At 46.2% G+C, this 23,230-nt stretch overlaps 13 non-coding genes across 13 annotated transcripts; all 13 read left to right on the top strand.

Annotated features, from left to right (window-relative positions):
• The first annotated feature begins 606 nt into the window (after positions 1 to 606).
• Positions 607 to 680, top strand: TRNAN-GUU (transfer RNA asparagine (anticodon GUU)). Its single transcript has one exon. It is a non-coding gene; the product is annotated as a tRNA-Asn (tRNA).
• A 4,791-nt stretch (positions 681 to 5,471) lies between these two features.
• TRNAW-CCA (transfer RNA tryptophan (anticodon CCA)) lies at positions 5,472 to 5,543 on the top strand. The gene has a single exon. It is a non-coding gene; the product is annotated as a tRNA-Trp (tRNA).
• Positions 5,544 to 7,333: 1,790 nt separating this feature from the next.
• Positions 7,334 to 7,407, top strand: TRNAN-GUU (transfer RNA asparagine (anticodon GUU)). Its single transcript has one exon. It is a non-coding gene; the product is annotated as a tRNA-Asn (tRNA).
• A 313-nt stretch (positions 7,408 to 7,720) lies between these two features.
• Positions 7,721 to 7,792, top strand: TRNAW-CCA (transfer RNA tryptophan (anticodon CCA)). Its single transcript has one exon. It is a non-coding gene; the product is annotated as a tRNA-Trp (tRNA).
• Positions 7,793 to 9,957: 2,165 nt separating this feature from the next.
• Positions 9,958 to 10,029, top strand: TRNAW-CCA (transfer RNA tryptophan (anticodon CCA)). The gene has a single exon. It is a non-coding gene; the product is annotated as a tRNA-Trp (tRNA).
• A 1,790-nt stretch (positions 10,030 to 11,819) lies between these two features.
• Positions 11,820 to 11,893, top strand: TRNAN-GUU (transfer RNA asparagine (anticodon GUU)). Its single transcript has one exon. It is a non-coding gene; the product is annotated as a tRNA-Asn (tRNA).
• Positions 11,894 to 12,206: 313 nt separating this feature from the next.
• On the top strand, positions 12,207 to 12,278 carry TRNAW-CCA (transfer RNA tryptophan (anticodon CCA)). The gene has a single exon. It is a non-coding gene; the product is annotated as a tRNA-Trp (tRNA).
• Positions 12,279 to 14,068: 1,790 nt separating this feature from the next.
• On the top strand, positions 14,069 to 14,142 carry TRNAN-GUU (transfer RNA asparagine (anticodon GUU)). The gene has a single exon. It is a non-coding gene; the product is annotated as a tRNA-Asn (tRNA).
• A 313-nt stretch (positions 14,143 to 14,455) lies between these two features.
• Positions 14,456 to 14,527, top strand: TRNAW-CCA (transfer RNA tryptophan (anticodon CCA)). The gene has a single exon. It is a non-coding gene; the product is annotated as a tRNA-Trp (tRNA).
• Positions 14,528 to 16,316: 1,789 nt separating this feature from the next.
• TRNAN-GUU (transfer RNA asparagine (anticodon GUU)) lies at positions 16,317 to 16,390 on the top strand. Its single transcript has one exon. It is a non-coding gene; the product is annotated as a tRNA-Asn (tRNA).
• A 2,158-nt stretch (positions 16,391 to 18,548) lies between these two features.
• On the top strand, positions 18,549 to 18,622 carry TRNAN-GUU (transfer RNA asparagine (anticodon GUU)). Its single transcript has one exon. It is a non-coding gene; the product is annotated as a tRNA-Asn (tRNA).
• Positions 18,623 to 20,785: 2,163 nt separating this feature from the next.
• TRNAN-GUU (transfer RNA asparagine (anticodon GUU)) lies at positions 20,786 to 20,859 on the top strand. Its single transcript has one exon. It is a non-coding gene; the product is annotated as a tRNA-Asn (tRNA).
• A 309-nt stretch (positions 20,860 to 21,168) lies between these two features.
• Positions 21,169 to 21,240, top strand: TRNAW-CCA (transfer RNA tryptophan (anticodon CCA)). The gene has a single exon. It is a non-coding gene; the product is annotated as a tRNA-Trp (tRNA).
• Positions 21,241 to 23,230: the final 1,990 nt, after the last annotated feature.

Raw genomic sequence — 23,230 nt, 5'->3', positions numbered from 1 at the left:
GAATCCTTGGTGCACTCTTGCTAAATCTGCTGGAATGTGTCTTCTATTGTGCCCAAGGTGGTTGTGTATTTGGGGACTCAGGGAAGCAAGGGAGCAGTCTAATGCACTGCAGTGCTAAGAGAGGCATGCCTTTTTCAGAAAAAAGTTCAGGTTTTCTGCCAATCAGAAAAAAATAGCAATGCAATCAGGCCAAAGGCAGAACACACATGCCAGTGAGTCTCTGTGGCGCAATTGGTTAGCGCGTTCGGCTGTTAACCGAAAAGACGCTGCTGTTTTGGGCACAAAGACACAGAGTGTTCCACTCAGTAAACCTGAGTCATTTCTCCCGTGTTCTCTGGGTTCAGCCTACTGTCCCCTTTTAACACAAGTGCGCAACTGTGGCTTTCTCCTCATAGCAAGTTATGCCTACACAGAGGGCTTTGGTGCACTGTTGATGGGCTCTGTCCTCTACTAAATCCCCTGTGTTTGTGGATTACGGGAGGTAGGGAAGTGCTTGATACCCTGATTTGCTGTTGGAAATAGAGCTATTTTAGAAATATTTTCAGGTTGCCTGGGAAGCATAAGCAAACAGCACACCAATCAGGCCCCAGTGTAAGCACTGCATGAGTCTCTGTGGCGCAATCGGTTAGCGCGTTCGGCTGTTAACCGAAAGGTTGGTGGTTCAAGCCCACCCAGGGACGATGCATTTTGGCTCAAAAATTCAGCATGACCAACTATGAACTTCTGTTTACCTCTCGCAGGTCTCGTCTGCTGACGTCCAAAAAATCCAATAAACTGCAAGCAATTCTTCTCGCTTGCTTTAGTTTTTCAAAACTTGCCATTCAATTCATAAACATCAAGACTTCATGGGAAGGGTTTGGCTTCAGCGTGTACTGATGCACAGAAGGAAGCTATCCTAGCCAGTCTACTTAAAGAAGCAATGAGGCTCTGCAGGTGCATGTACGTCTCCTACCTTTATTCTGTCATCAGACACACCAGGTGAACTGCCGCAAGGACCTCGTGGCGCAATGGTAGCGCGTCTGACTCCAGATCAGAAGCGTCGGGGGCATATTTGCTTTTCCCACTCTGAAATATAAAATTGCTCTTCAGTATCTCGTTATTTCAACCTGACTGCATCTTTGTGCTCTGGGCCTAGTTGTTCTGGCATTTCGAATGTAAGCTTTGCAGCAGGGAAGTATCATATTGACAGACACCCATGAAGGACATGGTCAACCTTTAAAGCAGGCCAATCTCTATGTTTTACTGGATGCAGCAGAAGTATTTCCTCTTTACCATCTCTTCAAGTGGGCCTGACTGATGTGCTGTTTTGTGCACGCTACGTGGGCTTTGTAAAGCATACCTTTGCCATTTGCATGGCCTCCTAGCGCTGTCAATATTTTCGTGTAATCGCTGAATGCTGCACTGTCCTGGGAACTCTAGGTGTGACTAAAGGATATATGCTGGGGCCCCGAAAGGGGGTCGGCAGTCTAGTGGCAATGCCCATCACTTTGCAGTTTGGGTTTGTGAGTTCAGGTACCGGTCTGGTGTCGGAAACCTGTAAGCGCCCTCCCAATCAACTGTCGGTCCTGGATTGTGAGGATTTCCCCTTATACTGGTCTCAGTAGACACATTTCCATTTTACTTTTTCACTCTCGCATTGCCTATTTCTCTCTCTCTCATAGATACATTATAGACAAGAGAGACATTGTCAGCGAGAGGGTTGCACAGCACCTTCCCCCATTTCCCTAAGTGCATTGCATGGGGCTCTGGGAGGCGTGCACATTTGTCTGAAACACAAAGATCCACTGGCAATAAAAAGCGTAGGTCCCTAGTTTGCATTTCTTAAAATTTGAAGTGACACTCAGAGTTGTCTCGGGCGTGACTGTACCTTTCATAGGAGATGTGCTAATCCCCAAACCCTCTTCCTTTGTCCCAGTAATCTGTCTTAGTGCCTCTAGCAAGTTGTTTTCTGAAACAAAGCTTACCTGAACATCCTGTAAAATTGGCAACTATTCAGTAGCAGTACAGTGCAGTATATAGCATTCCTGTTGCGCACAGCATCTAGATCCAAAAATTGCTTACTCTACCCCAGAAATTAGAATTCACCCAGTCAAACAGAGGGATCTATAAAGAGCATGGCAAGTAGTTAACATAAGCTACTTCCCCCAAGTTCTCTTGGTGCACTCTGCTGCCCTCTTTTAACAGAAGAATGCAACTGCAGGTCTTGCTTCTCAGCAAGGTACCTACATATAGAATCCTTGGTGCACTCTTGCTAAATCTGCTGGAATGTGTCTTCTATTGTGCCCAAGGTGGTTGTGTATTTGGGGACTCAGGGAAGCAAGGGAGCAGTCTACTGCACTGCAGTGCTAAGAGAGGCATGCCTTTTTCAGAAAAAAGTTCAGGTTTTCTGCCAATCAGAAAAAAATAGCAATGCAATCAGGCCAAAGGCAGAACACACATGCCAGTGAGTCTCTGTGGCGCAATTGGTTAGCGCGTTCGGCTGTTAACCGAAAAGACGCTGATGTTTTTGGCACAAAGACACAGAGTGTTCCACTCAGTAAACCTGAGTCATTTCTCCCGTGTTCTCTGGGTTCAGCCTACTGTCCCCTTTTAACACAAGTGCGCAACTGTGGCTTTCTCCTCATAGCAAGTTATGCCTACACAGAGGACATTTGGTGCACTGTTGATGGGCTCTGTCCTCTACTAAATCCCCTGTGTTTGTGGATTAGGGGAGGTAGGGAAGTGCTTGATACCCTGATTTGCTGTGGGAAATAGAGCTATTTTAGAAATATTTTCAGGTTGCCTGGGAAGCATAAGCAAACAGCACACCAATCAGGCCCCTGTGTAAGAACTGCATGAGTCTCTGTGGCGCAATCGGTTAGCGCGTTCTGCTGTTAACCGAAAGGTTGGTGGTTCAAGCCCACCCAGGGACGATGCATTTTGGCTCAAAAAATCAGCGTGACCAACTATGAACTTCTGTTTACCTCTCGCAGGTCTCGTCTGCTGACGTCCAAAAAATCCAATAAACTGTAAGCAATTCTTCTCGCTTGCTTTAGTTTTTCAAAACTTGCCATTCAATTCATAAACATCAAGACTTCATGGGAAGGGTTTGGCTGCAGCGTGTACTGATGCACAGAAGGAAGCTATCCTAGCCAGTCTACCTAAAGAAGCAATGAGGCTCTGCAGGTGCATGTACGTCTCCTACCTTTATTCTGTCATCAGACACACCAGGTGGATTGCCACAAGGAGCTCGTGGCGCAATGGTAGCGCGTCTGACTCCAGATCAAAAGGTTGTGTGTTCAAATCACGTCGGGGTCATACTTCCTTTTCCCACTCTGAAATACAAAATTGCTCTTCAGTATCTCGTTATTTCAACCTGACTGCATCTTTGTGCTCTGGGCCTAGTTGTTCTGGCGTTTCGAATGTAAGCTTTGCAGCAGGGAAGTTTCATATTGACTGACACCCATGAAGGACATGGTCAACCTTTAAAGCAGGCCAATCTCTATGTTTTACTGGATGCAGCAGAAGTATTTCCTCTTTACCATCTCTTCAAGTGGGCCTGACTGATGTGCTGTTTTGTGCACGCTACGTGGGCTTTGTAAAGCATACCTCTGTCATTTGCATGGCCTCCTAGCGCTGTCAATATTTTCGTGTAATCGCTGAATGCTGCACTGTCCTGGGAACTCTAGGTGTGACTAAAGGATATATGTTGGGGCCCCGAAAGGGGGTCGGCAGTCTAGTGGCAATGGGCATCACTTTGCAGTTTGGGTTTGTGAGTTCAGGTACCGGTCTGGTGTCGGAAACCTGTAAGCGCCCTCCCAATCAACTGTCGGTCCTGGATTGTGAGGATTTCCCCTTATACTGGTCTCAGTAGACACATTTCCATTTTACTTTTTCACTCTCGCATTGCCTATTTCTCTCTCTCTCATAGATACATTATAGACAAGAGAGACATTGTCAGCGAGAGGGCTTCACAGCACCTTCCCCCCTTTCCCTAAGTGCATTGCAAGGGGCTCTGGGAGGCGTGCACATTTGTCTGAAACACAAAGATCCCCTAGCAATAAAAAGCGTAGGTCCCTAGTTTGCATTTCTTAGAATTTGAGGTGACACTCAGAGTTGTCTCGGGCGTGACTGTACCTTTCATAGGAGATGTGCTAATCCCCAAACCCTCTTCCTTTGTCCCAGTAATCTGTCTTAGTGCCTCTAGCAAGTTGTTTTCTGAAACAAAGCTTACCTGAACATCCTGTAAAATTGGTAACTTTTCAGTAGCAGTAAAGTGCAGTATATAGCATTCCTGTTGCGCACAGCATCTAGATCCAAAAATTGCTTACTCTACCCCAGAAATTAGAATTCACCCAGTCAAACAGAGGGATCTATAAAGAGCATGGCAAGTAGTTAACATAAGCTACTTCCCCCAAGTTCTCTTGGTGCACTATGCTGCCCTCTTTTAACAGAAGAATGCAACTGCAGGTCTTGCTTCTCAGCAAGGTACCTACATATAGAATCCTTGGTGCACTCTTGCTAAATCTGCTGGAATGTGTCTTCTATTGTGCCCAAGGTGGTTGTGTATTTGGGGACTCAGGGAAGCAAGGGAGCAGTCTAATGCACTGCAGTGCTAAGAGAGGCATGCCTTTTTAGAAAAAAGTTCAGGTTTTCTGCCAATCAGAAAAAAATAGCAATGTAATCAGGCCAAAGGCAGAACACACATGCCAGTGAGTCTCTGTGGCGCAATTGGTTAGCGCGTTCGGCTGTTAACCGAAAAGACGCTGCTGTTTTGGGCACAAAGACACAGAGTGTTCCACTTAGTAAACCTGAGTCATTTCTCCCGTGTTCTCTGGGTTCAGCCTACTGTCCCCTTTTAACACAAGTGCGCAACTGTGGCTTTCTCCTCATAGCAAGTTATGCCTACACAGAGGGCATTTGGTGCACTGTTGATGGGCTCTGTCCTCTACTAAATCCCCTGTGTTTGTGTATTAGGGGAGGTAGGGAAGTGCTTGATACCCTGATTTGCTGTGGGAAATAGAGCTATTTTAGAAATATTTTCAGGTTGCCTGGGAAGCATAAGCAAACAGCACACCAATCAGGCCCCAATGTAAGCACTGCATGAGTCTCTATGGCGCAATCGGTTAGCGCGTTCGGCTGTTAACCAAAAGGTTGGTGGTTCAAGCCCACCGAGGGACGATGCATTTTGGGTCAAAAATTCAGCGTGACCAACTATGAACTTCTGTTTACCTCTCGCAGGTCTCGTCTGCTGACGTCCAAAAAGTCCAATAAACTGCAAGCAATTCTTCTCGCTTGCTTTAGTTTTTCAAAACTTGCCATTCAATTCATAAACATCAAGACTTCATGGGAAGGGTTTGGCTGCAGCGTGTACTGATGCACAGAAGGAAGCTATCCTAGCCAGTCTACTTAAAGAAGCAATGAGGCTCTGCAGGTGCATGTACGTCTCCTACCTTTATTCTGTCATCAGACACACCAGGTGGACTGCCAAGGACCTCGTGGCGCAATGGTAGCGCGTCTGACTCCAGATCAGAAGGTTGCGTGTTCAAATCACGTCGGGGTCATATTTGCTTTTCCCACTCTGAAATACAAAATTGCTCTTCAGTATCTCGTTATTTCAACCTGACTGCATCTTTGTGCTCTGGGCCTAGTTGTTCTGGCGTTTCGAATGTAAACTTTGCAGCAGGGAAGTATCATATTGACAGACACCCATGAAGGACATGGTCAACCTTTAAAGCAGGCCAATCTCTATGTTTTACTGGATGCAGCAGAAGTATTTCCTCTTTACCATCTCTTCAAGTGGGCCTGACTGATGTGCTGTTTTGTGTACGCTACGTGGGCTTTGTAAAGCATACCTCTGCCATTTGCATGGCCTCCTAGCGCTGTCAATATTTTCGTGTAATCGCTGAATGCTGCACTGTCCTGGGAACTCTAGGTGTGACTAAAGGATACATGCTGGGGCCCCGAAAGGGGGTCGGCAGTCTAGTGGCAATGCCCATCACTTTGCAGTTTCGGTTTGTGAGTTCAGGTACCGGTCTGGTGTCGGAAACCTGTAAGCGCCCTCCCAATCAACTGTCGGTCCTGGATTGTGAGGATTTCCCCTTATACTGGTCTCAGTAGACACATTTCCATTTTACTTTTTCACTCTCGCATTGCCTATTTCTCTCTCTCTCATAGATACATTATAGACAAGAGAGACATTGTCAGCGAGAGGGTTGCACAGCACCTTCCCCCATTTCCCTAAGTGCATTGCATGGGGCTCTGGGAGGCGTGCACATTTGTCTGAAACACAAAGATCCACTGGCAATTAAAAGCGTAAGGCCCTGGTTCGCATTTCTTAGAATTTGAGGTGGCACTCAGAGTTGTCTCGGGCGTGACTGTACCTTTCATAGGAGATGTGCTAATCCCCAAACCCTCTTCCTTTGTCCCAGTAATCTGTCCTAGGGCCTCTAGCAAGTTGTTTTCTGAAACAAAGCTTACCTGAACATCCTGTAAAATTGGTAACTTTTCAGTAGCAGTACAGTGCATTATATAGCATTCCTGTTGCGCACAGCATCTAGATCCAAAAATTGCTTACTCTACCCCAGAAACTAGAATTCACCCAGTCAAACAGAGGGATCTATAAAGAGCATGGCAAGTAGTTAACATAAGCTACTTCCCCCAAGTTCTCTTGGTGCACTCTGCTGCCCTCTTTTAACAGAAGAATGCAACTGCAGGTCTTGCTTCTCAGCAAGGTACCTACATATAGAAACCTTGGTGCACTCTTGCTAAATCTGCTGGAATGTGTCTTCTATTGTGCCCAAGGTGGTTGTGTATTTGGGGACTCAGGGAAGCAAGGGAGCAGTCTAATGCACTGTAGTGCTAAGAGAGGCATGGCTTTTTCAGAAAAAAGTTCAGGTTTTCTGCCAATCAGAAAAAAATAGCAATGCAATCAGGCCAAAGGCAGAACACACATGCCAGTGAGTCTCTGTGGCGCAATTGGTTAGCGCGTTCGGCTGTTAACCGAAAAGACGCTGCTGTTTTTGGCACAAAGACACAAAGTGTTCCACTCAGTAAACCTGAGTCATTTCTCCCGTGTTCTCTGGGTTCATCCTACTGTCCCCTTTTAACACAAGTGCGCAACTGTGGCTTTCTCCTCATAGCAAGTTATGCCTACACAGAGGACATTTGGTGCACTGTTGATGGGCTCTGTCCTCTACTAAATCCCCTGTGTTTGTGGATTAGGGGAGGTAGGGAAGTGCTTGATACCCTGATTTGCTGTGGGAAATAGAGCTATTTTAGAAATATTTTCAGGTTGCCTGGGAAGCATAAGCAAACAGCACACCAATCAGGCCCCAGTGTAAGGACTGCATGAGTCTCTGTGGCGCAATCGGTTAGCGCGTTCGGCTGTTAACCGAAAGGTTGGTGGTTCAAGCCCACCCAGGGACGATGCATTTTGGCTCAAAAATTCAGCATGACCAACTATGAACTTCTGTTTACCTCTCGCAGGTCTCGTCTGCTGACGTCCAAAAAATCCAATAAACTGCAAGCAATTCTTCTCGCTTGCTTTAGTTTTTCAAAACTTGCCATTCAATTCATAAACATCAAGACTTCATGGGAAGGGTTTGGCTGCAGGGTGTACTGATGCACAGAAGGAAGCTATCCTAGCCAGTCTACTTAAAGAAGCAATGAGGCTCTGCAGGTGCATGTACGTCTCCTACCTTTATTCTGTCATCAGACACACCAGGTGGACTGCCACAAGGACCTCGTGGCGCAATGGTACCGCGTCTGACTCCAGATCAGAAGGATGCGTGTTCAAATCACGTCGGGGTCATATTTGCTTTTCCCACTCTGAAATACAAAATTGCTCTTCAGTATCTCGGTATTTCAACCTGACTGCATCTTTGTGCTCTGGGCCTAGTTGTTCTGGCGTTTCGAATGTAAGCTTTGCAGCAGGGAAGTATCATATTGACAGACACCCATGAAGGACATGGTCAACCTTTAAGCAGGCCAATCTCTATGTTTTACTGGATGTAGCAGAAGTATTTCCTCTTTACCATCTCTTCAAGTGGGCCTGACTGATGTGCTGTTTTGTGCACGCTACGTGGGCTTTGTAAAGCATACCTCTGCCATTTGCATGGCCTCCTAGCGCTGTCAATATTTTCGTGTAATCGCTGAATGCTGCACTGTCCTGGGAACTCTAGGTGTGACTAAAGGATATATGCTGGGGCCCCGAAAGGGGGTTGGCAGTCTAGTGGCAATGCCCATCACTTTGCAGTTTGGGTTTTTGAGTTCAGGTACCGGTCTGGTGTCGGAAACCTGTAAGCGCCCTCCCAATCAACTGTCGGTCCTGGATTGTGAGGATTTCCCCTTATACTGGTCTCAGTAGACACATTTCCATTTTACTTTTTCACTCTCGCATTGCCTATTTCTCTCTCTCTCATAGATACATTATAGATAAGAGAGCCATTGTCAGCGAGAGGGCTTCACAGCACCTTCCCCCATTTCCCTAAGTGCATTGCAAGGGGCTCTGGGAGGCGTGCACATTTGTCTGAAACACAAAGATCCACTGGCAATAACAAGCGTAGGACCCTAGTTCGCATTTCTTAGAATTTGAGGTGGCACTCAGAGTTGTCTCGGGCGTGACAGTACCTTACATAGGAGATGTGCTAATCCCCAAACCCTCTTCCTTTGTCCCACTAATCTGTCCTAGGGCCTCTAGCAAGTTGTTTTCTGAAACAAAGCTTACCTGAACATCCTGTAAAATTGGTAACTTTTCAGTAGCAGTACAGTGCAGTATATAGCATTCCTGTTGCGCACAGCATCTAGATCCAAAAATTGCTTATTCTACCCCAGAAATTAGAATTCACCCAGTCAAACAGAGGGATCTATAAAGAGCATGGCAAGTAGTTAACATAAGCTACTTCCCCCAAGTTCTCTTGGTGCACTCTGCTGCCCTCTTTTAACAGAAGAATGCAACTGCAGGTCTTGCTTCTCAGCAAGGTACCTACATATAGAAACCTTGGTGCACTCTTGCTAAATCTGCTGGAATGTGTCTTCTATTGTGCCCAAGGTGGTTGTGTATTTGGGGACTCAGGGAAGCAAGGGAGCAGTCTAATGTACTGCAGTGCTAAGAGAGGCATGCCTTTTTCAGAAAAAAGTTCAGGTTTTCTGCCAATCAGAAAAAAATAGCAATGCAATCAGGATAAAGGCAGAAAACACATGTCAGTGAGTCTCTGTGGCGCAATTGGTTAGCGCGTTCGGCTGTTAACCGAAAAGACGCTGCTGTTTTTGGCACAAAGACACAGAGTGTTCCACTTAGTAATCCTGAGTCATTTCTCCCGTGTTCTCTGGGTTCAGCCTACTGTCCCCTTTTAACACAAGTGCGCAACTGTGGCTTTCTCCTCATAGCAAGTTATGCCTACACAGAGGACATTTGGTGCACTGTTGATGGGCTCTGTCCTCTACTAAATCCCCTGTGTTTGTGGATTAGGGGAGGTAGGGAAGTGCTTGATACCCTGATTTGCTGTGGGAAATAGAGCTATTTTAGAAATGTTTTCAGGTTGCCTGGGAAGCATAAGCAAACAGCACACCAATCAGGCCCCAGTGTAAGCACTGCATGAGTCTCTGTGGCGCAATCGGTTAGCGCGTCCTGCTGTTAACCGAAAGGTTGGTGGTTCAAGCCCACCCAGGGACGATGCATTTCCGCTCAAAAATTCAGCTTGATCAACTATGAACTTCTGTTTACCTCTCGCAGGTCTCGTCTGCTGACGTCCAATAAACTGCAAGCAATTCTTCTCGCTTGCTTTAGTTTTTCAAAACTTGCCATTCAATTCATAAACATCAAGACTTCATGGGAAGGGTTTGGCTGCAGCGTGTACTGATGCACAGAAGGAAGCTATCCTAGCCAGTCTACTTAAAGAAGCAATGAGGCTCTGCAGGTGCATGTACGTCTCCTACCTTTATTCTGTCATCAGACACACCAGGTGGACTGCAAAGGACCTCGTGGCGCAATGGTAGCGCGTCTGACTCCAGATCGGAAGGTTGCGTGTTCAAATCACGTCGGGGTCATGTTTGCTTTTCCCACTCTGAAATACAAAATTGCTCTTCAGTATCTCGGTATTTCAACCTGACTGCATCTTTGTGCTCTGGGCCTAGTTGTTCTGGCGTTTCGAATGTAAGCTTTGCAGCAGGGAAGTATCGTATTGACAGACACCCATGAAGGACATGGTCAACCTTTAAAGCAGGCCAATCTCTATGTTTTACTGGATGCAGCAGAAGTATTTCCTCTTTACCATCTCTTCAAGTGGTCCTGACTGATGTGCTGTTTTGTGCACGCTACCTGGGCTTTGTAAAGCATACCTCTGCCATTTGCATGGCCTCCTAGCGCTGTCAATATTTTCGTGTAATCGCTGAATGCTGCACTGTCCTGGGAACTCTAGGTGTGACTAAAGGATATATGCTGGGGCCCCGAAAGGGGGTTGGCAGTCTAGTGGCAATGCCCATCACTTTGTAGTTTGGGTTTGTGAGTTCAGGTACCGGTCTGGTGTCGGAAACCTGTAAGCGCCCTCCCAATCAACTGTCGGTCCTGGATTGTGAGGATTTCCCCTTATACTGGTCTCAGTAGACACATTTCCATTTTACTTTTTCACTCTCGCATAGCCTATTTCTCTCTCTCTCATAGATACATTATAGACAAAAGAGACATTGTCAGCGAGAGGGCTTCACAGCACCTTCCCCCATTTCCCTAAGTGCATTGCAAGGGGCTCTGGGAGGCGTGCACATTTGTCTGAAACACAAAGATCCACTGGCAATAAAAAGCGTAGGACCCTAGTTCGCATTTCTTAGAATTTGAGGTGGCACTCAGAGTTGTCTCGGGCGTGACTGTACCTTACATAGGAGATGTGCTAATCCCCAAACCCTCTTCCTTTGTCCCAGTAATCTGTCCTAGGGCCTCTAGCAAGTTGTTTTCTGAAACAAAGCTTACCTGAACATCCTGTAAAATTGGTAACTTTTCAGTAGCAGTACAGTGCAGTATATAGCATTCCTGTTGCGCACAGCATCTAGATCCAAAAATTGCTTATTCTACCCCAGAAATTAGAATTCACCCAGTCAAACAGAGGGATCTATAAAGAGCATGGCAAGTAGTTAACATAAGCTACTTCCCCCAAGTTCTCTTGGTGCACTCTGCTGCCCTCTTTTAACGGAAGAATGCAACTGCAGGTCTTGCTTCTCAGCAAGGTACCTACATATAGAATCCTTGGTGCACTCTTGCTAAATCTGCTGGAATGTGTCTTCTATTGTGCCCAAGGTGGTTGTGCATTTGGGGACTCAGGGAAGCAAGGGAGCAGTCTAATGCACTGCAGTGCTAAGAAAGGCATTCCTTTTTCAGAAAAAAGTTCAGGTTTTCTGCCAATCAGAAAAAAATAACAATGCAATCAGGATAAAGGCAGAAAACACATGTCAGTGAGTCTCTGTGGCGCAATTGGTTAGCGCGTTCGGCTGTTAACCGAAAAGACGCTGCTGTTTTTGGCACAAAGACACAGAGTGTTCCACTTAGTAATCCTGAGTCATTTCTCCCGTGTTCTCTGGGTTCAGCCTACTGTCCCCTTTTAACACAAGTGCGCAACTGTGGCTTTCTCCTCATAGCAAGTTATGCCTACACAGAGGAAATTTGGTGCACTGTTGATGGGCTCTGTCCTCTACTAAATCCCCTGTGTTTGTGGATTAGGGGAGGTAGGGAAGTGCTTGATACCCTGATTTGCTGTGGGAAATAGAGCTATTTTAGAAATATTTTCAGGTTGCCTGGGAAGCATAAGCAAACAGCACACCAACCAGGCCCCAGTGTAAGCACTGCATGAGTCTCTGTGGCGCAATCGGTTAGCGCGTTCGGCTGTTAATCGAAAGGTTGGTGGTTCAAGCCCACCCAGGGACGATGCATTTTGGCTCAAAAATTCAGCATGACCAACTATGAACTTCTGTTTACCTCTCGCAGGTCTCGTCTACTGACGTCCAAAAAATCCAATAAACTGCAAGCAATTCTTCTCGCTTGCTTTAGTTTTTCAAAACTTGCCATTCAATTCATAAACATCAAGACTTCATGGGAAGGGTTTGGCTGCAGCGTGTACTGATGCACAGAAGGAAGCTATCCTAGCCAGTCTACTTAAATAAGCAATGAGGCTTTGCAGGTGCATGTACGTCTCATACCTTTATTCTGTCATCAGACACACCAGGTGGACTGCCACAAGGACCTCGTGGCGCAATGGTAGCGCGTCTGACTCCAGATCAGACGGTTGCGTGTTCAAATCACGTCGGGGTCATATTTGCTTTTCCCACTCTGAAATATAAAATTGCTCTTCAGTATCTCGTTATTTCAACCTGACTGCATCTTTGTGCTCTGGGCCTAGTTGTTCTGGCGTTTCGAATGTAAGCTTTGCAGCAGGGAAGTATCATATTGACAGACACCCATGAAGGACATGGTCAACCTTTAAAGCAGGCCAATCGCTATGTTTTACTGGATGCAGCAGAAGTATTTCCTCTTTACCATCTCTTCAAGTGGGCCTGACTGATGTGCTGTTTTGTGCACGCTACATGGGCTTTGTAAAGCATACCTCTGCCATTTGCATGGCCTCCTAGCGCTGTCAATATTTTCGTGTAATCGCTGAATGCTGCACTGTCCTGGGAACTCTAGGTGTGACTAAAGGAAATATGCTGCGGCCCCGAAAGGGGGTCGGCAGTCTAGTGGCAATGCCCATCACTTTGCAGTTTGGGTTTGTGAGTTCAGGTACCGGTCTGGTGTCGGAAACCTGTAAGCGCCCTCCCAATCAACTGTCGGTCCTGGATTGTGAGGATTTCCCCTTATACTGGTCTCAGTAGACACATTTCCATTTTACTTTTTCACTCTCGCATTGCCTATTTCTCTCTCTCTCATAGATACATTATAGACAAGAGAGACATTGTCAGCGAGAGGGCTTCACAGCACCTTCCCCCATTTCCCTAAGTGCATTGCAAGGGGCTCTGGGAGGCGTGCACATTTGTCTGAAACACAAAGATCCACTGGCAATAAAAAGCGTAGGTCCCTAGTTTGCATTTCTTAGAATTTGAGGTGACACTCAGAGTTGTCTCGGGCGTGACTGTACCTTTCATAGGAGATGTGCTAATCCCCAAACCCTCTTCCTTTGTCCCAGTAATCTGTCTTAGTGTCTCTAGCAAGTTGTTTTCTGAAACAAAGCTTACCTGAACATCCTGTAAAATTGGTAACTTTTCAGTAGCAGTACAGTGCAGTATATAGCATTCCTGTTGCGCACAGCATCTAGATCCAAAAATTGCTTACTCTACCCCAGAAATTAGAATTCACCGAGTCAAACAGAGGGATCTATAAAGAGCATGGCAAGTAGTTAACATAAGCTACTTCCCCCAAGTTCTCTTGGTGCACTCTGCTGCCATCTTTTAACAGAAGAATGCAACTGCAGGTCTTGCTTCTCAGAAAGGTACCTACATATAGAAACCTTGGTGCACTCTTGCTAAATCTGCTGGAATGTGTCTTCTATTGTGCCCAAGGTGGTTGTGTATTTGGCGACTCAGGGAAGCAAGGGAGCAGTCTAATGCACTGCAGTGCTAAGAGAGGCATGCCTTTTTCAGAAAAAAGTTCAGGTTTTCTGCCAATCAGAAAAAAATAGCAATGCAATCAGGCCAAAGGCAGAACACACATGCCAGTGAGTCTCTGTGGCGCAATTGGTTAGCGCGTTCGGCTGTTAACCGAAAAGACGCTGCTGTTTTTGGCACAAAGACACAGAGTGTTCCACTCAGTAAACCTGAGTCATTTCTCCCGTGTTCTCTGGGTTCAGCCTACTGTCCCCTTTTAACACAAGTGCGCAACTGTGGCTTTCTCCTCATAGCAAGTTATGCCTACACAGAGGACATTTGGTGCACTGTTGATGGGCTCTGTCCTCTACTAAATCCCCTGTGTTTGTGGATTACGGGAGGTAGGGAAGTGCTTGATACCCTGATTTGCTGTGGGAAATAGAGCTATTTTAGAAATATTTTCAGGTTCCCTGGGAAGCATAAGCAAACAGCACACCAATCAGGCCCCAGTGTAAGCACTGCATGAGTCTCTGTGGCGCAATCGGTTAGCGCGTTAGGCTGTTAACCGAAAGGTTGGTGGTTCAAGCCCACCCAGGGACGATGCATTTTGGCTCAAAAATTCAGCATGACCAACTATGAACTTCTGTTTACCTCTCGCAGGTCTCGTCTGCTGACGTCCAAAAAATCCAATAAACTGCAAGCAATTCTTCTCGCTTGCTTTAGTTTTTCAAAACTTGCCATTCAATTCATAAACATCAAGACTTCATGGGAAGGGTTTGGCTGCAGCGTGTACTGATGCACAGAAGGAAGCTATCCTAGCCAGTCTACCTAAAGAAGCAATGAGGCTCTGCAGGTGCATGTACGTCTCCTACCTTTATTCTGTCATCAGACACACCAGGTGGATTGCCACAAGGACCTCGTGGCGCAATGGTAGCGCATCTGACTCCAGATCAGAAGGTTGTGTGTTCAAATCACGTCGGGGTCATACTTCCTTTTCCCACTCTGAAATACAAAATTGCTCTTCAGTATCTCGTTATTTCAACCTGACTGCATCTTTGTGCTCTGGGCCTAGTTGTTCTGGCGTTTCGAATGTAAACTTTGCAGCAGGGAAGTATCATATTGACAGACACCCATGAAGGACATGGTCAACCTTTAAAGCAGGGCAATCTCTATGTTTTACTGGATGCAGCAGAAGTATTTCCTCTTTACCATCTCTTCAAGTGGGCCTGACTGATGTGCTGTTTTGTGCACGCTACGTGGGCTTTGTAAAGCATACCTCTGCCATTTGCATGGCCTCCTAGCGCTGTCAATATTTTCGTGTAATCGCTGAATGCTGCAGTGTCCTGGGAACTCTAGGTGTGACTAAAGGATATATGTTGGGGCCCCGAAAGGGGGTCGGCAGTCTAGTGGCAATGCCCATCACTTTGCAGTTTGGGTTTGTGAGTTCAGGTACCGGTCTGGTGTCGGAAACCTGTAAGCGCCCTCCCAATCAACTGTCGGTCCTGGATTGTGAGGATTTCCCCTTATACTGGTCTCAGTAGACACATTTCCATTTTACTTTTTCACTCTCGCATTGCCTATTTCTCTCTCTCTCATAGATACATTATAGACAAGAGAGACATTGTCAGCGAGAGGGCTTCACAGCACCTTCCCCCATTTCCCTAAGTGCATTGCATGGGGCTCTGGGAGGCGTGCACATTTGTCTGAAACACAAAGATCCACTGGCAATAAAAGGCGTAGGACCCCAGTTCGCATTTCTTAGAATTTGAGGAGGCACTCAGAGTTGTCTCGGGCGTGACTGTACCTTTCATAGGAGATGTGCTAATCCCCAAACCCTCTTCCTTTGTCCCAGTAATCTGTCCTAGGGCCTCTAGCAAGTTGCTTTCTGAAACAAAGCTTACCTGAACATCCTGTAAAATTGGTAACTTTTCAGTAGCAGTACAGTGCAGTATATAGCATTCCTGTTGCGCACAGCATCTAGATCCAAAAATTGCTTACTCTACCCCAGAAATTAGAATTCACCCAGTCAAACAGAGGGATCTATAAAGAGCATGGCAAGTAGTTAACATAAGCTACTTCCCCCAAGTTCTCTTGGTGCACTCTGCTGCCCTCTTTTAACAGAAGAATGCAACTGCAGGTCTTGCTTCTCAGCAAGGTACCTACATATAGAATCCTTGGTGCACTCTTGCTAAATCTGCTGGAATGTGTCTTCTATTGTGCCCAAGGTGGTTGTGTATTTGGGGACTCAGGGAAGCAAGGGAGCAGTCTAATGCACTGCAGTGCTAAGAGAGGCATGCCTTTTTCAGAAAAAAGTTCAGGTTTTCTGCCAATCAGAAAAAAATAGCAATGCAATCAGGCCAAAGGCAGAACACACATGCCAGTGAGTCTCTGTGGCGCAATTGGTTAGCGCGTTCGGCTGTTAACCGAAAAGACGCTGCTGTTTTGGGCACAAAGACACAGAGTGTTCCACTCAGTAAACCTGAGTCATTTCTCCCGTGTTCTCTGGGTTCAGCCTACTGTCCCCTTTTAACACAAGTGCGCAACTGTGGCTTTCTCCTCATAGCAAGTTATGCCTACACAGAGGGCTTTGGTGCACTGTTGATGGGCTCTGTCCTCTACTAAATCCCCTGTGTTTGTGGATTACGGGAGGTAGGGAAGTGCTTGATACCCTGATTTGCTGTTGGAAATAGAGCTATTTTAGAAATATTTTCAGGTTGCCTGGGAAGCATAAGCAAACAGCACACCAATCAGGCCCCAGTGTAAGCACTGCATGAGTCTCTGTGGCGCAATCGGTTAGCGCGTTCGGCTGTTAACCGAAAGGTTGGTGGTTCAAGCCCACCCAGGGACGATGCATTTTGGCTCAAAAATTCAGCATGACCAACTATGAACTTCTGTTTACCTCTCGCAGGTCTCGTCTGCTGACGTCCAAAAAATCCAATAAACTGCAAGCAATTCTTCTCGCTTGCTTTAGTTTTTCAAAACTTGCCATTCAATTCATAAACATCAAGACTTCATGGGAAGGGTTTGGCTTCAGCGTGTACTGATGCACAGAAGGAAGCTATCCTAGCCAGTCTACTTAAAGAAGCAATGAGGCTCTGCAGGTGCATGTACGTCTCCTACCTTTATTCTGTCATCAGACACACCAGGTGAACTGCCGCAAGGACCTCGTGGCGCAATGGTAGCGCGTCTGACTCCAGATCAGAAGCGTCGGGGGCATATTTGCTTTTCCCACTCTGAAATATAAAATTGCTCTTCAGTATCTCGTTATTTCAACCTGACTGCATCTTTGTGCTCTGGGCCTAGTTGTTCTGGCATTTCGAATGTAAGCTTTGCAGCAGGGAAGTATCATATTGACAGACACCCATGAAGGACATGGTCAACCTTTAAAGCAGGCCAATCTCTATGTTTTACTGGATGCAGCAGAAGTATTTCCTCTTTACCATCTCTTCAAGTGGGCCTGACTGATGTGCTGTTTTGTGCACGCTACGTGGGCTTTGTAAAGCATACCTTTGCCATTTGCATGGCCTCCTAGCGCTGTCAATATTTTCGTGTAATCGCTGAATGCTGCACTGTCCTGGGAACTCTAGGTGTGACTAAAGGATATATGCTGGGGCCCCGAAAGGGGGTCGGCAGTCTAGTGGCAATGCCCATCACTTTGCAGTTTGGGTTTGTGAGTTCAGGTACCGGTCTGGTGTCGGAAACCTGTAAGCGCCCTCCCAATCAACTGTCGGTCCTGGATTGTGAGGATTTCCCCTTATACTGGTCTCAGTAGACACATTTCCATTTTACTTTTTCACTCTCGCATTGCCTATTTCTCTCTCTCTCATAGATACATTATAGACAAGAGAGACATTGTCAGCGAGAGGGTTGCACAGCACCTTCCCCCATTTCCCTAAGTGCATTGCATGGGGCTCTGGGAGGCGTGCACATTTGTCTGAAACACAAAGATCCACTGGCAATAAAAAGCGTAGGTCCCTAGTTTGCATTTCTTAAAATTTGAAGTGACACTCAGAGTTGTCTCGGGCGTGACTGTACCTTTCATAGGAGATGTGCTAATCCCCAAACCCTCTTCCTTTGTCCCAGTAATCTGTCTTAGTGCCTCTAGCAAGTTGTTTTCTGAAACAAAGCTTACCTGAACATCCTGTAAAATTGGTAACTATTCAGTAGCAGTACAGTGCAGTATATAGCATTCCTGTTGCGCACAGCATCTAGATCCAAAAATTGCTTACTCTACCCCAGAAATTAGAATTCACCCAGTCAAACAGAGGGATCTATAAAGAGCATGGCAAGTAGTTAACATAAGCTACTTCCCCCAAGTTCTCTTGGTGCACTCTGCTGCCCTCTTTTAACAGAAGAATGCAACTGCAGGTCTTGCTTCTCAGCAAGGTACCTACATATAGAATCCTTGGTGCACTCTTGCTAAATCTGCTGGAATGTGTCTTCTATTGTGCCCAAGGTGGTTGTGTATTTGGGGACTCAGGGAAGCAAGGGAGCAGTCTACTGCACTGCAGTGCTAAGAGAGGCATGCCTTTTTCAGAAAAAAGTTCAGGTTTTCTGCCAATCAGAAAAAAATAGCAATGCAATCAGGCCAAAGGCAGAACACACATGCCAGTGAGTCTCTGTGGCGCAATTGGTTAGCGCGTTCGGCTGTTAACCGAAAAGACGCTGCTGTTTTTGGCACAAAGACACAGAGTGTTCCACTCAGTAAACCTGAGTCATTTCTCCCGTGTTCTCTGGGTTCAGCCTACTGTCCCCTTTTAACACAAGTGCGCAACTGTGGCTTTCTCCTCATAGCAAGTTATGCCTACACAGAGGACATTTGGTGCACTGTTGATGGGCTCTGTCCTCTACTAAATCCCCTGTGTTTGTGGATTAGGGGAGGTAGGGAAGTGCTTGATACCCTGATTTGCTGTGGGAAATAGAGCTATTTTAGAAATATTTTCAGGTTGCCTGGGAAGCATAAGCAAACAGCACACCAATCAGGCCCCTGTGTAAGAACTGCATGAGTCTCTGTGGCGCAATCGGTTAGCGTGTTCGGCTGTTAACCGAAAGGTTGGTGGTTCAAGCCCACCCAGGGACGATGCATTTTGGCTCAAAAAATCAGCGTGACCAACTATGAACTTCTGTTTACCTCTCGCAGGTCTCGTCTGCTGACGTCCAAAAAATCCAATAAACTGTAAGCAATTCTTCTCGCTTGCTTTAGTTTTTCAAAACTTGCCATTCAATTCATAAACATCAAGACTTCATGGGAAGGGTTTGGCTGCAGCGTGTACTGATGCACAGAAGGAAGCTATCCTAGCCAGTCTACTTAAAGAAGCAATGAGGCTCTGCACGTCTCCTACCTTTATTCTGTCATCAGACACACCAGGTGGATTGCCACAAGGACCTCGTGGCGCAATGGTAGCGTCTGACTCCAGATCAGAAGGTTGTGTGTTCAAATCACGTCGGGGTCATACTTCCTTTTCCCACTCTGAAATACAAAATTGCTCTTCAGTATCTCGTTATTTCAACCTGACTGCATCTTTATGCTCTGGGCCTAGTTGTTCTGGCGTTTCGAATGTAAGCTTTGCAGCAGGGAAGTATCATATTGACAGACACCCATGAAGGACATGGTCAACCTTTAAAGCAGGCCAATCTCTATGTTTTACTGGATGCAGCAGAAGTATTTCCTCTTTACCATCTCTTCAAGTGGGCCTGACTGATGTGCTGTTTTGTGCACGCTACGTGGGCTTTGTAAAGCATACCTCTGCCATTTGCATGGCCTCCTAGCGCTGTCAATATTTTCGTGTAATCGCTGAATGCTGCACTGTCCTGGGAAATCTAGGTGTGACTAAAGGATATATGCTGGGGCCCCGAAAGGGGGTCGGCAGTCTAGTGGCAATGCCCATCACTTTGCAGTTTGGGTTTGTGAGTTCAGGTACCGGTCTGGTGTCGGAAAACTGTAAGCGCCCTCCCAATCAACTGTCGGTCCTGGATTGTGAGGATTTCCCCTTATACTGGTCTCAGTAGACACATTTCCATTTTACTTTTTCACTCTCGCATTGCCTATTTCTCTCTCTCTCATAGATACATTATAGACAAGAGAGACATTGTCAGCGAGAGGGTTGCACAGCACCTTCCCCCATTTCCCTAAGTGCATTGCATGGGGCTCTGGGAGGCGTGCACATTTGTCTGAAACACAAAGATCCACTGGCAATAAAAAGCGTAGGTCCCTAGTTTGCATTTCTTAAAATTTGAAGTGACACTCAGAGTTGTCTCGGGCGTGACTGTACCTTTCATAGGAGATGTGCTAATCCCCAAACCCTCTTCCTTTGTCCCAGTAATCTGTCTTAGTGCCTCTAGCAAGTTGTTTTCTGAAACAAAGCTTACCTGAACATCCTGTAAAATTGGCAACTATTCAGTAGCAGTACAGTGCAGTATATAGCATTCCTGTTGCGCACAGCATCTAGATCCAAAAATTGCTTACTCTACCCCAGAAATTAGAATTCACCCAGTCAAACAGAGGGATCTATAAAGAGCATGGCAAGTAGTTAACATAAGCTACTTCCCCCAAGTTCTCTTGGTGCACTCTGCTGCCCTCTTTTAACAGAAGAATGCAACTGCAGGTCTTGCTTCTCAGCAAGGTACCTACATATAGAATCCTTGGTGCACTCTTGCTAAATCTGCTGGAATGTGTCTTCTATTGTGCCCAAGGTGGTTGTGTATTTGGGGACTCAGGGAAGCAAGGGAGCAGTCTAATGCACTGCAGTGCTAAGAGAGGCATGCCTTTTTCAGAAAAAAGTTCAGGTTTTCTGCCAATCAGAAAAAAATAGCAATGCAATCAGGCCAAAGGCAGAACACACATGCCAGTGAGTCTCTGTGGCACAATTGGTTAGCGCGTTCGGCTGTTAACCGAAAAGACGCTGCTGTTTTTGGCACAAAGACACAGAGTGTTCCACTCAGTAAACCTGAGTCATTTCTCCCGTGTTCTCTGGGTTCAGCCTACTGTCCCCTTTTAACACAAGTGCGCAACTGTGGCTTTCTCCTCATAGCAAGTTATGCCTACACAGAGGACATTTGGTGCACTGTTGATGGGCTCTGTCCTCTACTAAATCCCCTGTGTTTGTGGATTAGGGGAGGTAGGGAAGTGCTTGATACCCTGATTTGCTGTGGGAAATAGAGCTATTTTAGAAATATTTTCAGGTTGCCTGGGAAGCATAAGCAAACAGCACACCAATCAGGCCCCTGTGTAAGAACTGCATGAGTCTCTGTGGCGCAATTGGTTAGCGCGTTCGGCTGTTAACCGAAAGGTTGGTGGTTCAAGCCCACCCAGGGACGGTGCATTTTGGCTCAAAAATTCAGCGTGACCAACTATGGACTTCTGTTTACCTCTCGCAGGTCTCGTCTGCTGACGTCCAAAAAATCCAATAAACTGCAAGCAATTCTTCTCGCTTGCTTTAGTTTTTCAAAATTTGCCATTCAATTCATAAACATCAAGACTTCATGGGAAGGGTTTGGCTGCAGCGTGTACTGATGCACAGAAGGAAGCTATCTTAGCCAGTCTACTTAAAGAAGCAATGAGGCTCTGCAGGTCCATGCACGTCTCCTACCTTTATTCTGTCATCAGACACACCAGGTTGCCACAAGGACCTCGTGGCGCAATGGTAGCGCGTCTGACTCCAGATCAGAAGGTTGTGTGTTCAAATCACGTCGGGGTCATACTTCCTTTTCCCACTCTGAAATACAAAATTGCTCTTCAGTATCTCGTTATTTCAACCTGACTGCATCTTTGTGCTCTGGGCCTAGTTGTTCTGGCGTTTCGAATGTAAACTTTGCACCAGGGAAGTATCATATTGACAGACACCCATGAAGGACATGGTCAAGCTTTAAAGCAGGCCAATCTCTATGTTTTACTGGATGCAGCAGAAGTATTTCCTCTTTACCATCTCTTCAAGTGGGCCTGACTGATGTGCTGTTTTGTGCACGCTACGTGGGCTTTGTAAAGCATACCTCTGCCATTTGCATGGCCTCCTAGCGCTGTCAATATTTTCGTGTAATCGCTGAATGCTGCACTGTCCTGGGAACTCTAGGTGTGACTAAAGGATATATGCTGGGGCCCCGAAAGGGGGTCGGCAGTCTAGTGGCAATGCCCATCACTTTGCAGTTTCGGTTTGTGAGTTCAGGTACCGGTCTGGTGTCGGAAACCTGTAAGCGCCCTCCCAATCAACTGTCGGTCCTGGATTGTGAGGATTTCCCCTTATACTGGTCTCAGTAGACACATTTCCATTTTACTTTTTCACTCTCGCATTGCCTATTTCTCTCTCTCTCATAGATACATTATAGACAAGAGAGACATTGTCAGCGAGAGGGTTGCACAGCACCTTCCCTCATTTCCCTAAGTGCATTGCAAGGGGCTCTGGGAGGCGTGCACATTTGTCTGAAACACAAAGATCCACTGGCAATAAAAAGCGTAGGTCCCTAGTTTGCATTTCTTAGAATTTGAGGCGGCACTCAGAGTTGTCTCGGGCGTGACTGTACCTTTCATAGGAGATGTGCTAATCCCCAAACCCTCTTCCTTTGTCCCAGTAATCTGTCTTAGTGCCTCTAGCAAGTTGTTTTCTGAAACAAAGCTTACCTGAACATCCTGTAAAATTGGTAACTTTTCAGTAGCAGTACAGTGCAGTATATAGCATTCCTGTTGCGCACAGCATCTAGATCCAAAAATTGCTTACTCTACCCCAGAAATTAGAATTCACCTAGTCAAACAGAGGGATCTATAAAGAGCATGGCAAGTAGTTAACATAAGCTACTTCCCCCAAGTTCTCTTGGTGCACTCTGCTGCCCTCTTTTAACAGAAGAATGCAACTGCAGGTCTTGCTTCTCAGCAAGGTACCTACATATAGAATCCTTGGTGCACTCTTGCTAAATCTGCTGGAATGTGTCTTCTATTGTGCCCAAGGTGGTTGTGTATTTGGGGACTCAGGGAAGCAAGGGAGCAGTCTAATGCACTGCAGTGCTAAGAGAGGCATGCCTTTTTCAGAAAAAAGTTCAGGTTTTCTGCCAATCAGAAAAAAATAGCAATGCAATCAGGCCAAAGGCAGAACACACATGCCAGTGAGTCTCTGTGGCGCAATTGGTTAGCGCGTTCGGCTGTTAACCGAAAAGACGCTGCTGTTTTTGGCACAAAGACACAGAGTGTTCCACTCAGTAAACCTGAGTCATTTCTCCCGTGTTCTCTGGGTTCAGCCTACTGTCCCCTTTTAACACAAGTGCGCAACTGTGGCTTTCTCCTCATAGCAAGTTATGCCTACACAGAGGACATTTGGTGCACTGTTGATGGGCTCTGTCCTCTACTAAATCCCCTGTGTTTGTGGATTAGGGGAGGTAGGGAAGTGCTTGATACCCTGATTTGCTGTGGGAAATAGAGCTATTTTAGAAATATTTTCAGGTTGCCTGGGAAGCATAAGCAAACAGCACACCAATCAGGCCCCTGTGTAAGAACTGCATGAGTCTCTGTGGCGCAATCGGTTAGCGCGTTCGGCTGTTAATTCAGCATGACCAACTATGAACTTCTGTTTACCTCTCGCAGGTCTCGTCTGCTGACGTCCAAAAAATCCAATAAACTGTAAGCAATTCTTCTCGCTTGCTTTAGTTTTTCAAAACTTGCCATTCAATTCATAAACATCAAGACTTCATGGGAAGGGTTTGG

This window comes from Ambystoma mexicanum, chromosome 11 (genome assembly GCF_040938575.1).
Source record: "Ambystoma mexicanum isolate Mex_15411 chromosome 11, UKY_AmexF1_1, whole genome shotgun sequence".
NCBI classification, from domain to species: domain Eukaryota; kingdom Metazoa; phylum Chordata; class Amphibia; order Caudata; family Ambystomatidae; genus Ambystoma; species Ambystoma mexicanum.
Note: the sequence above shows the minus strand (reverse complement) of the source record. Positions and strands in the feature narration are given on the sequence as shown.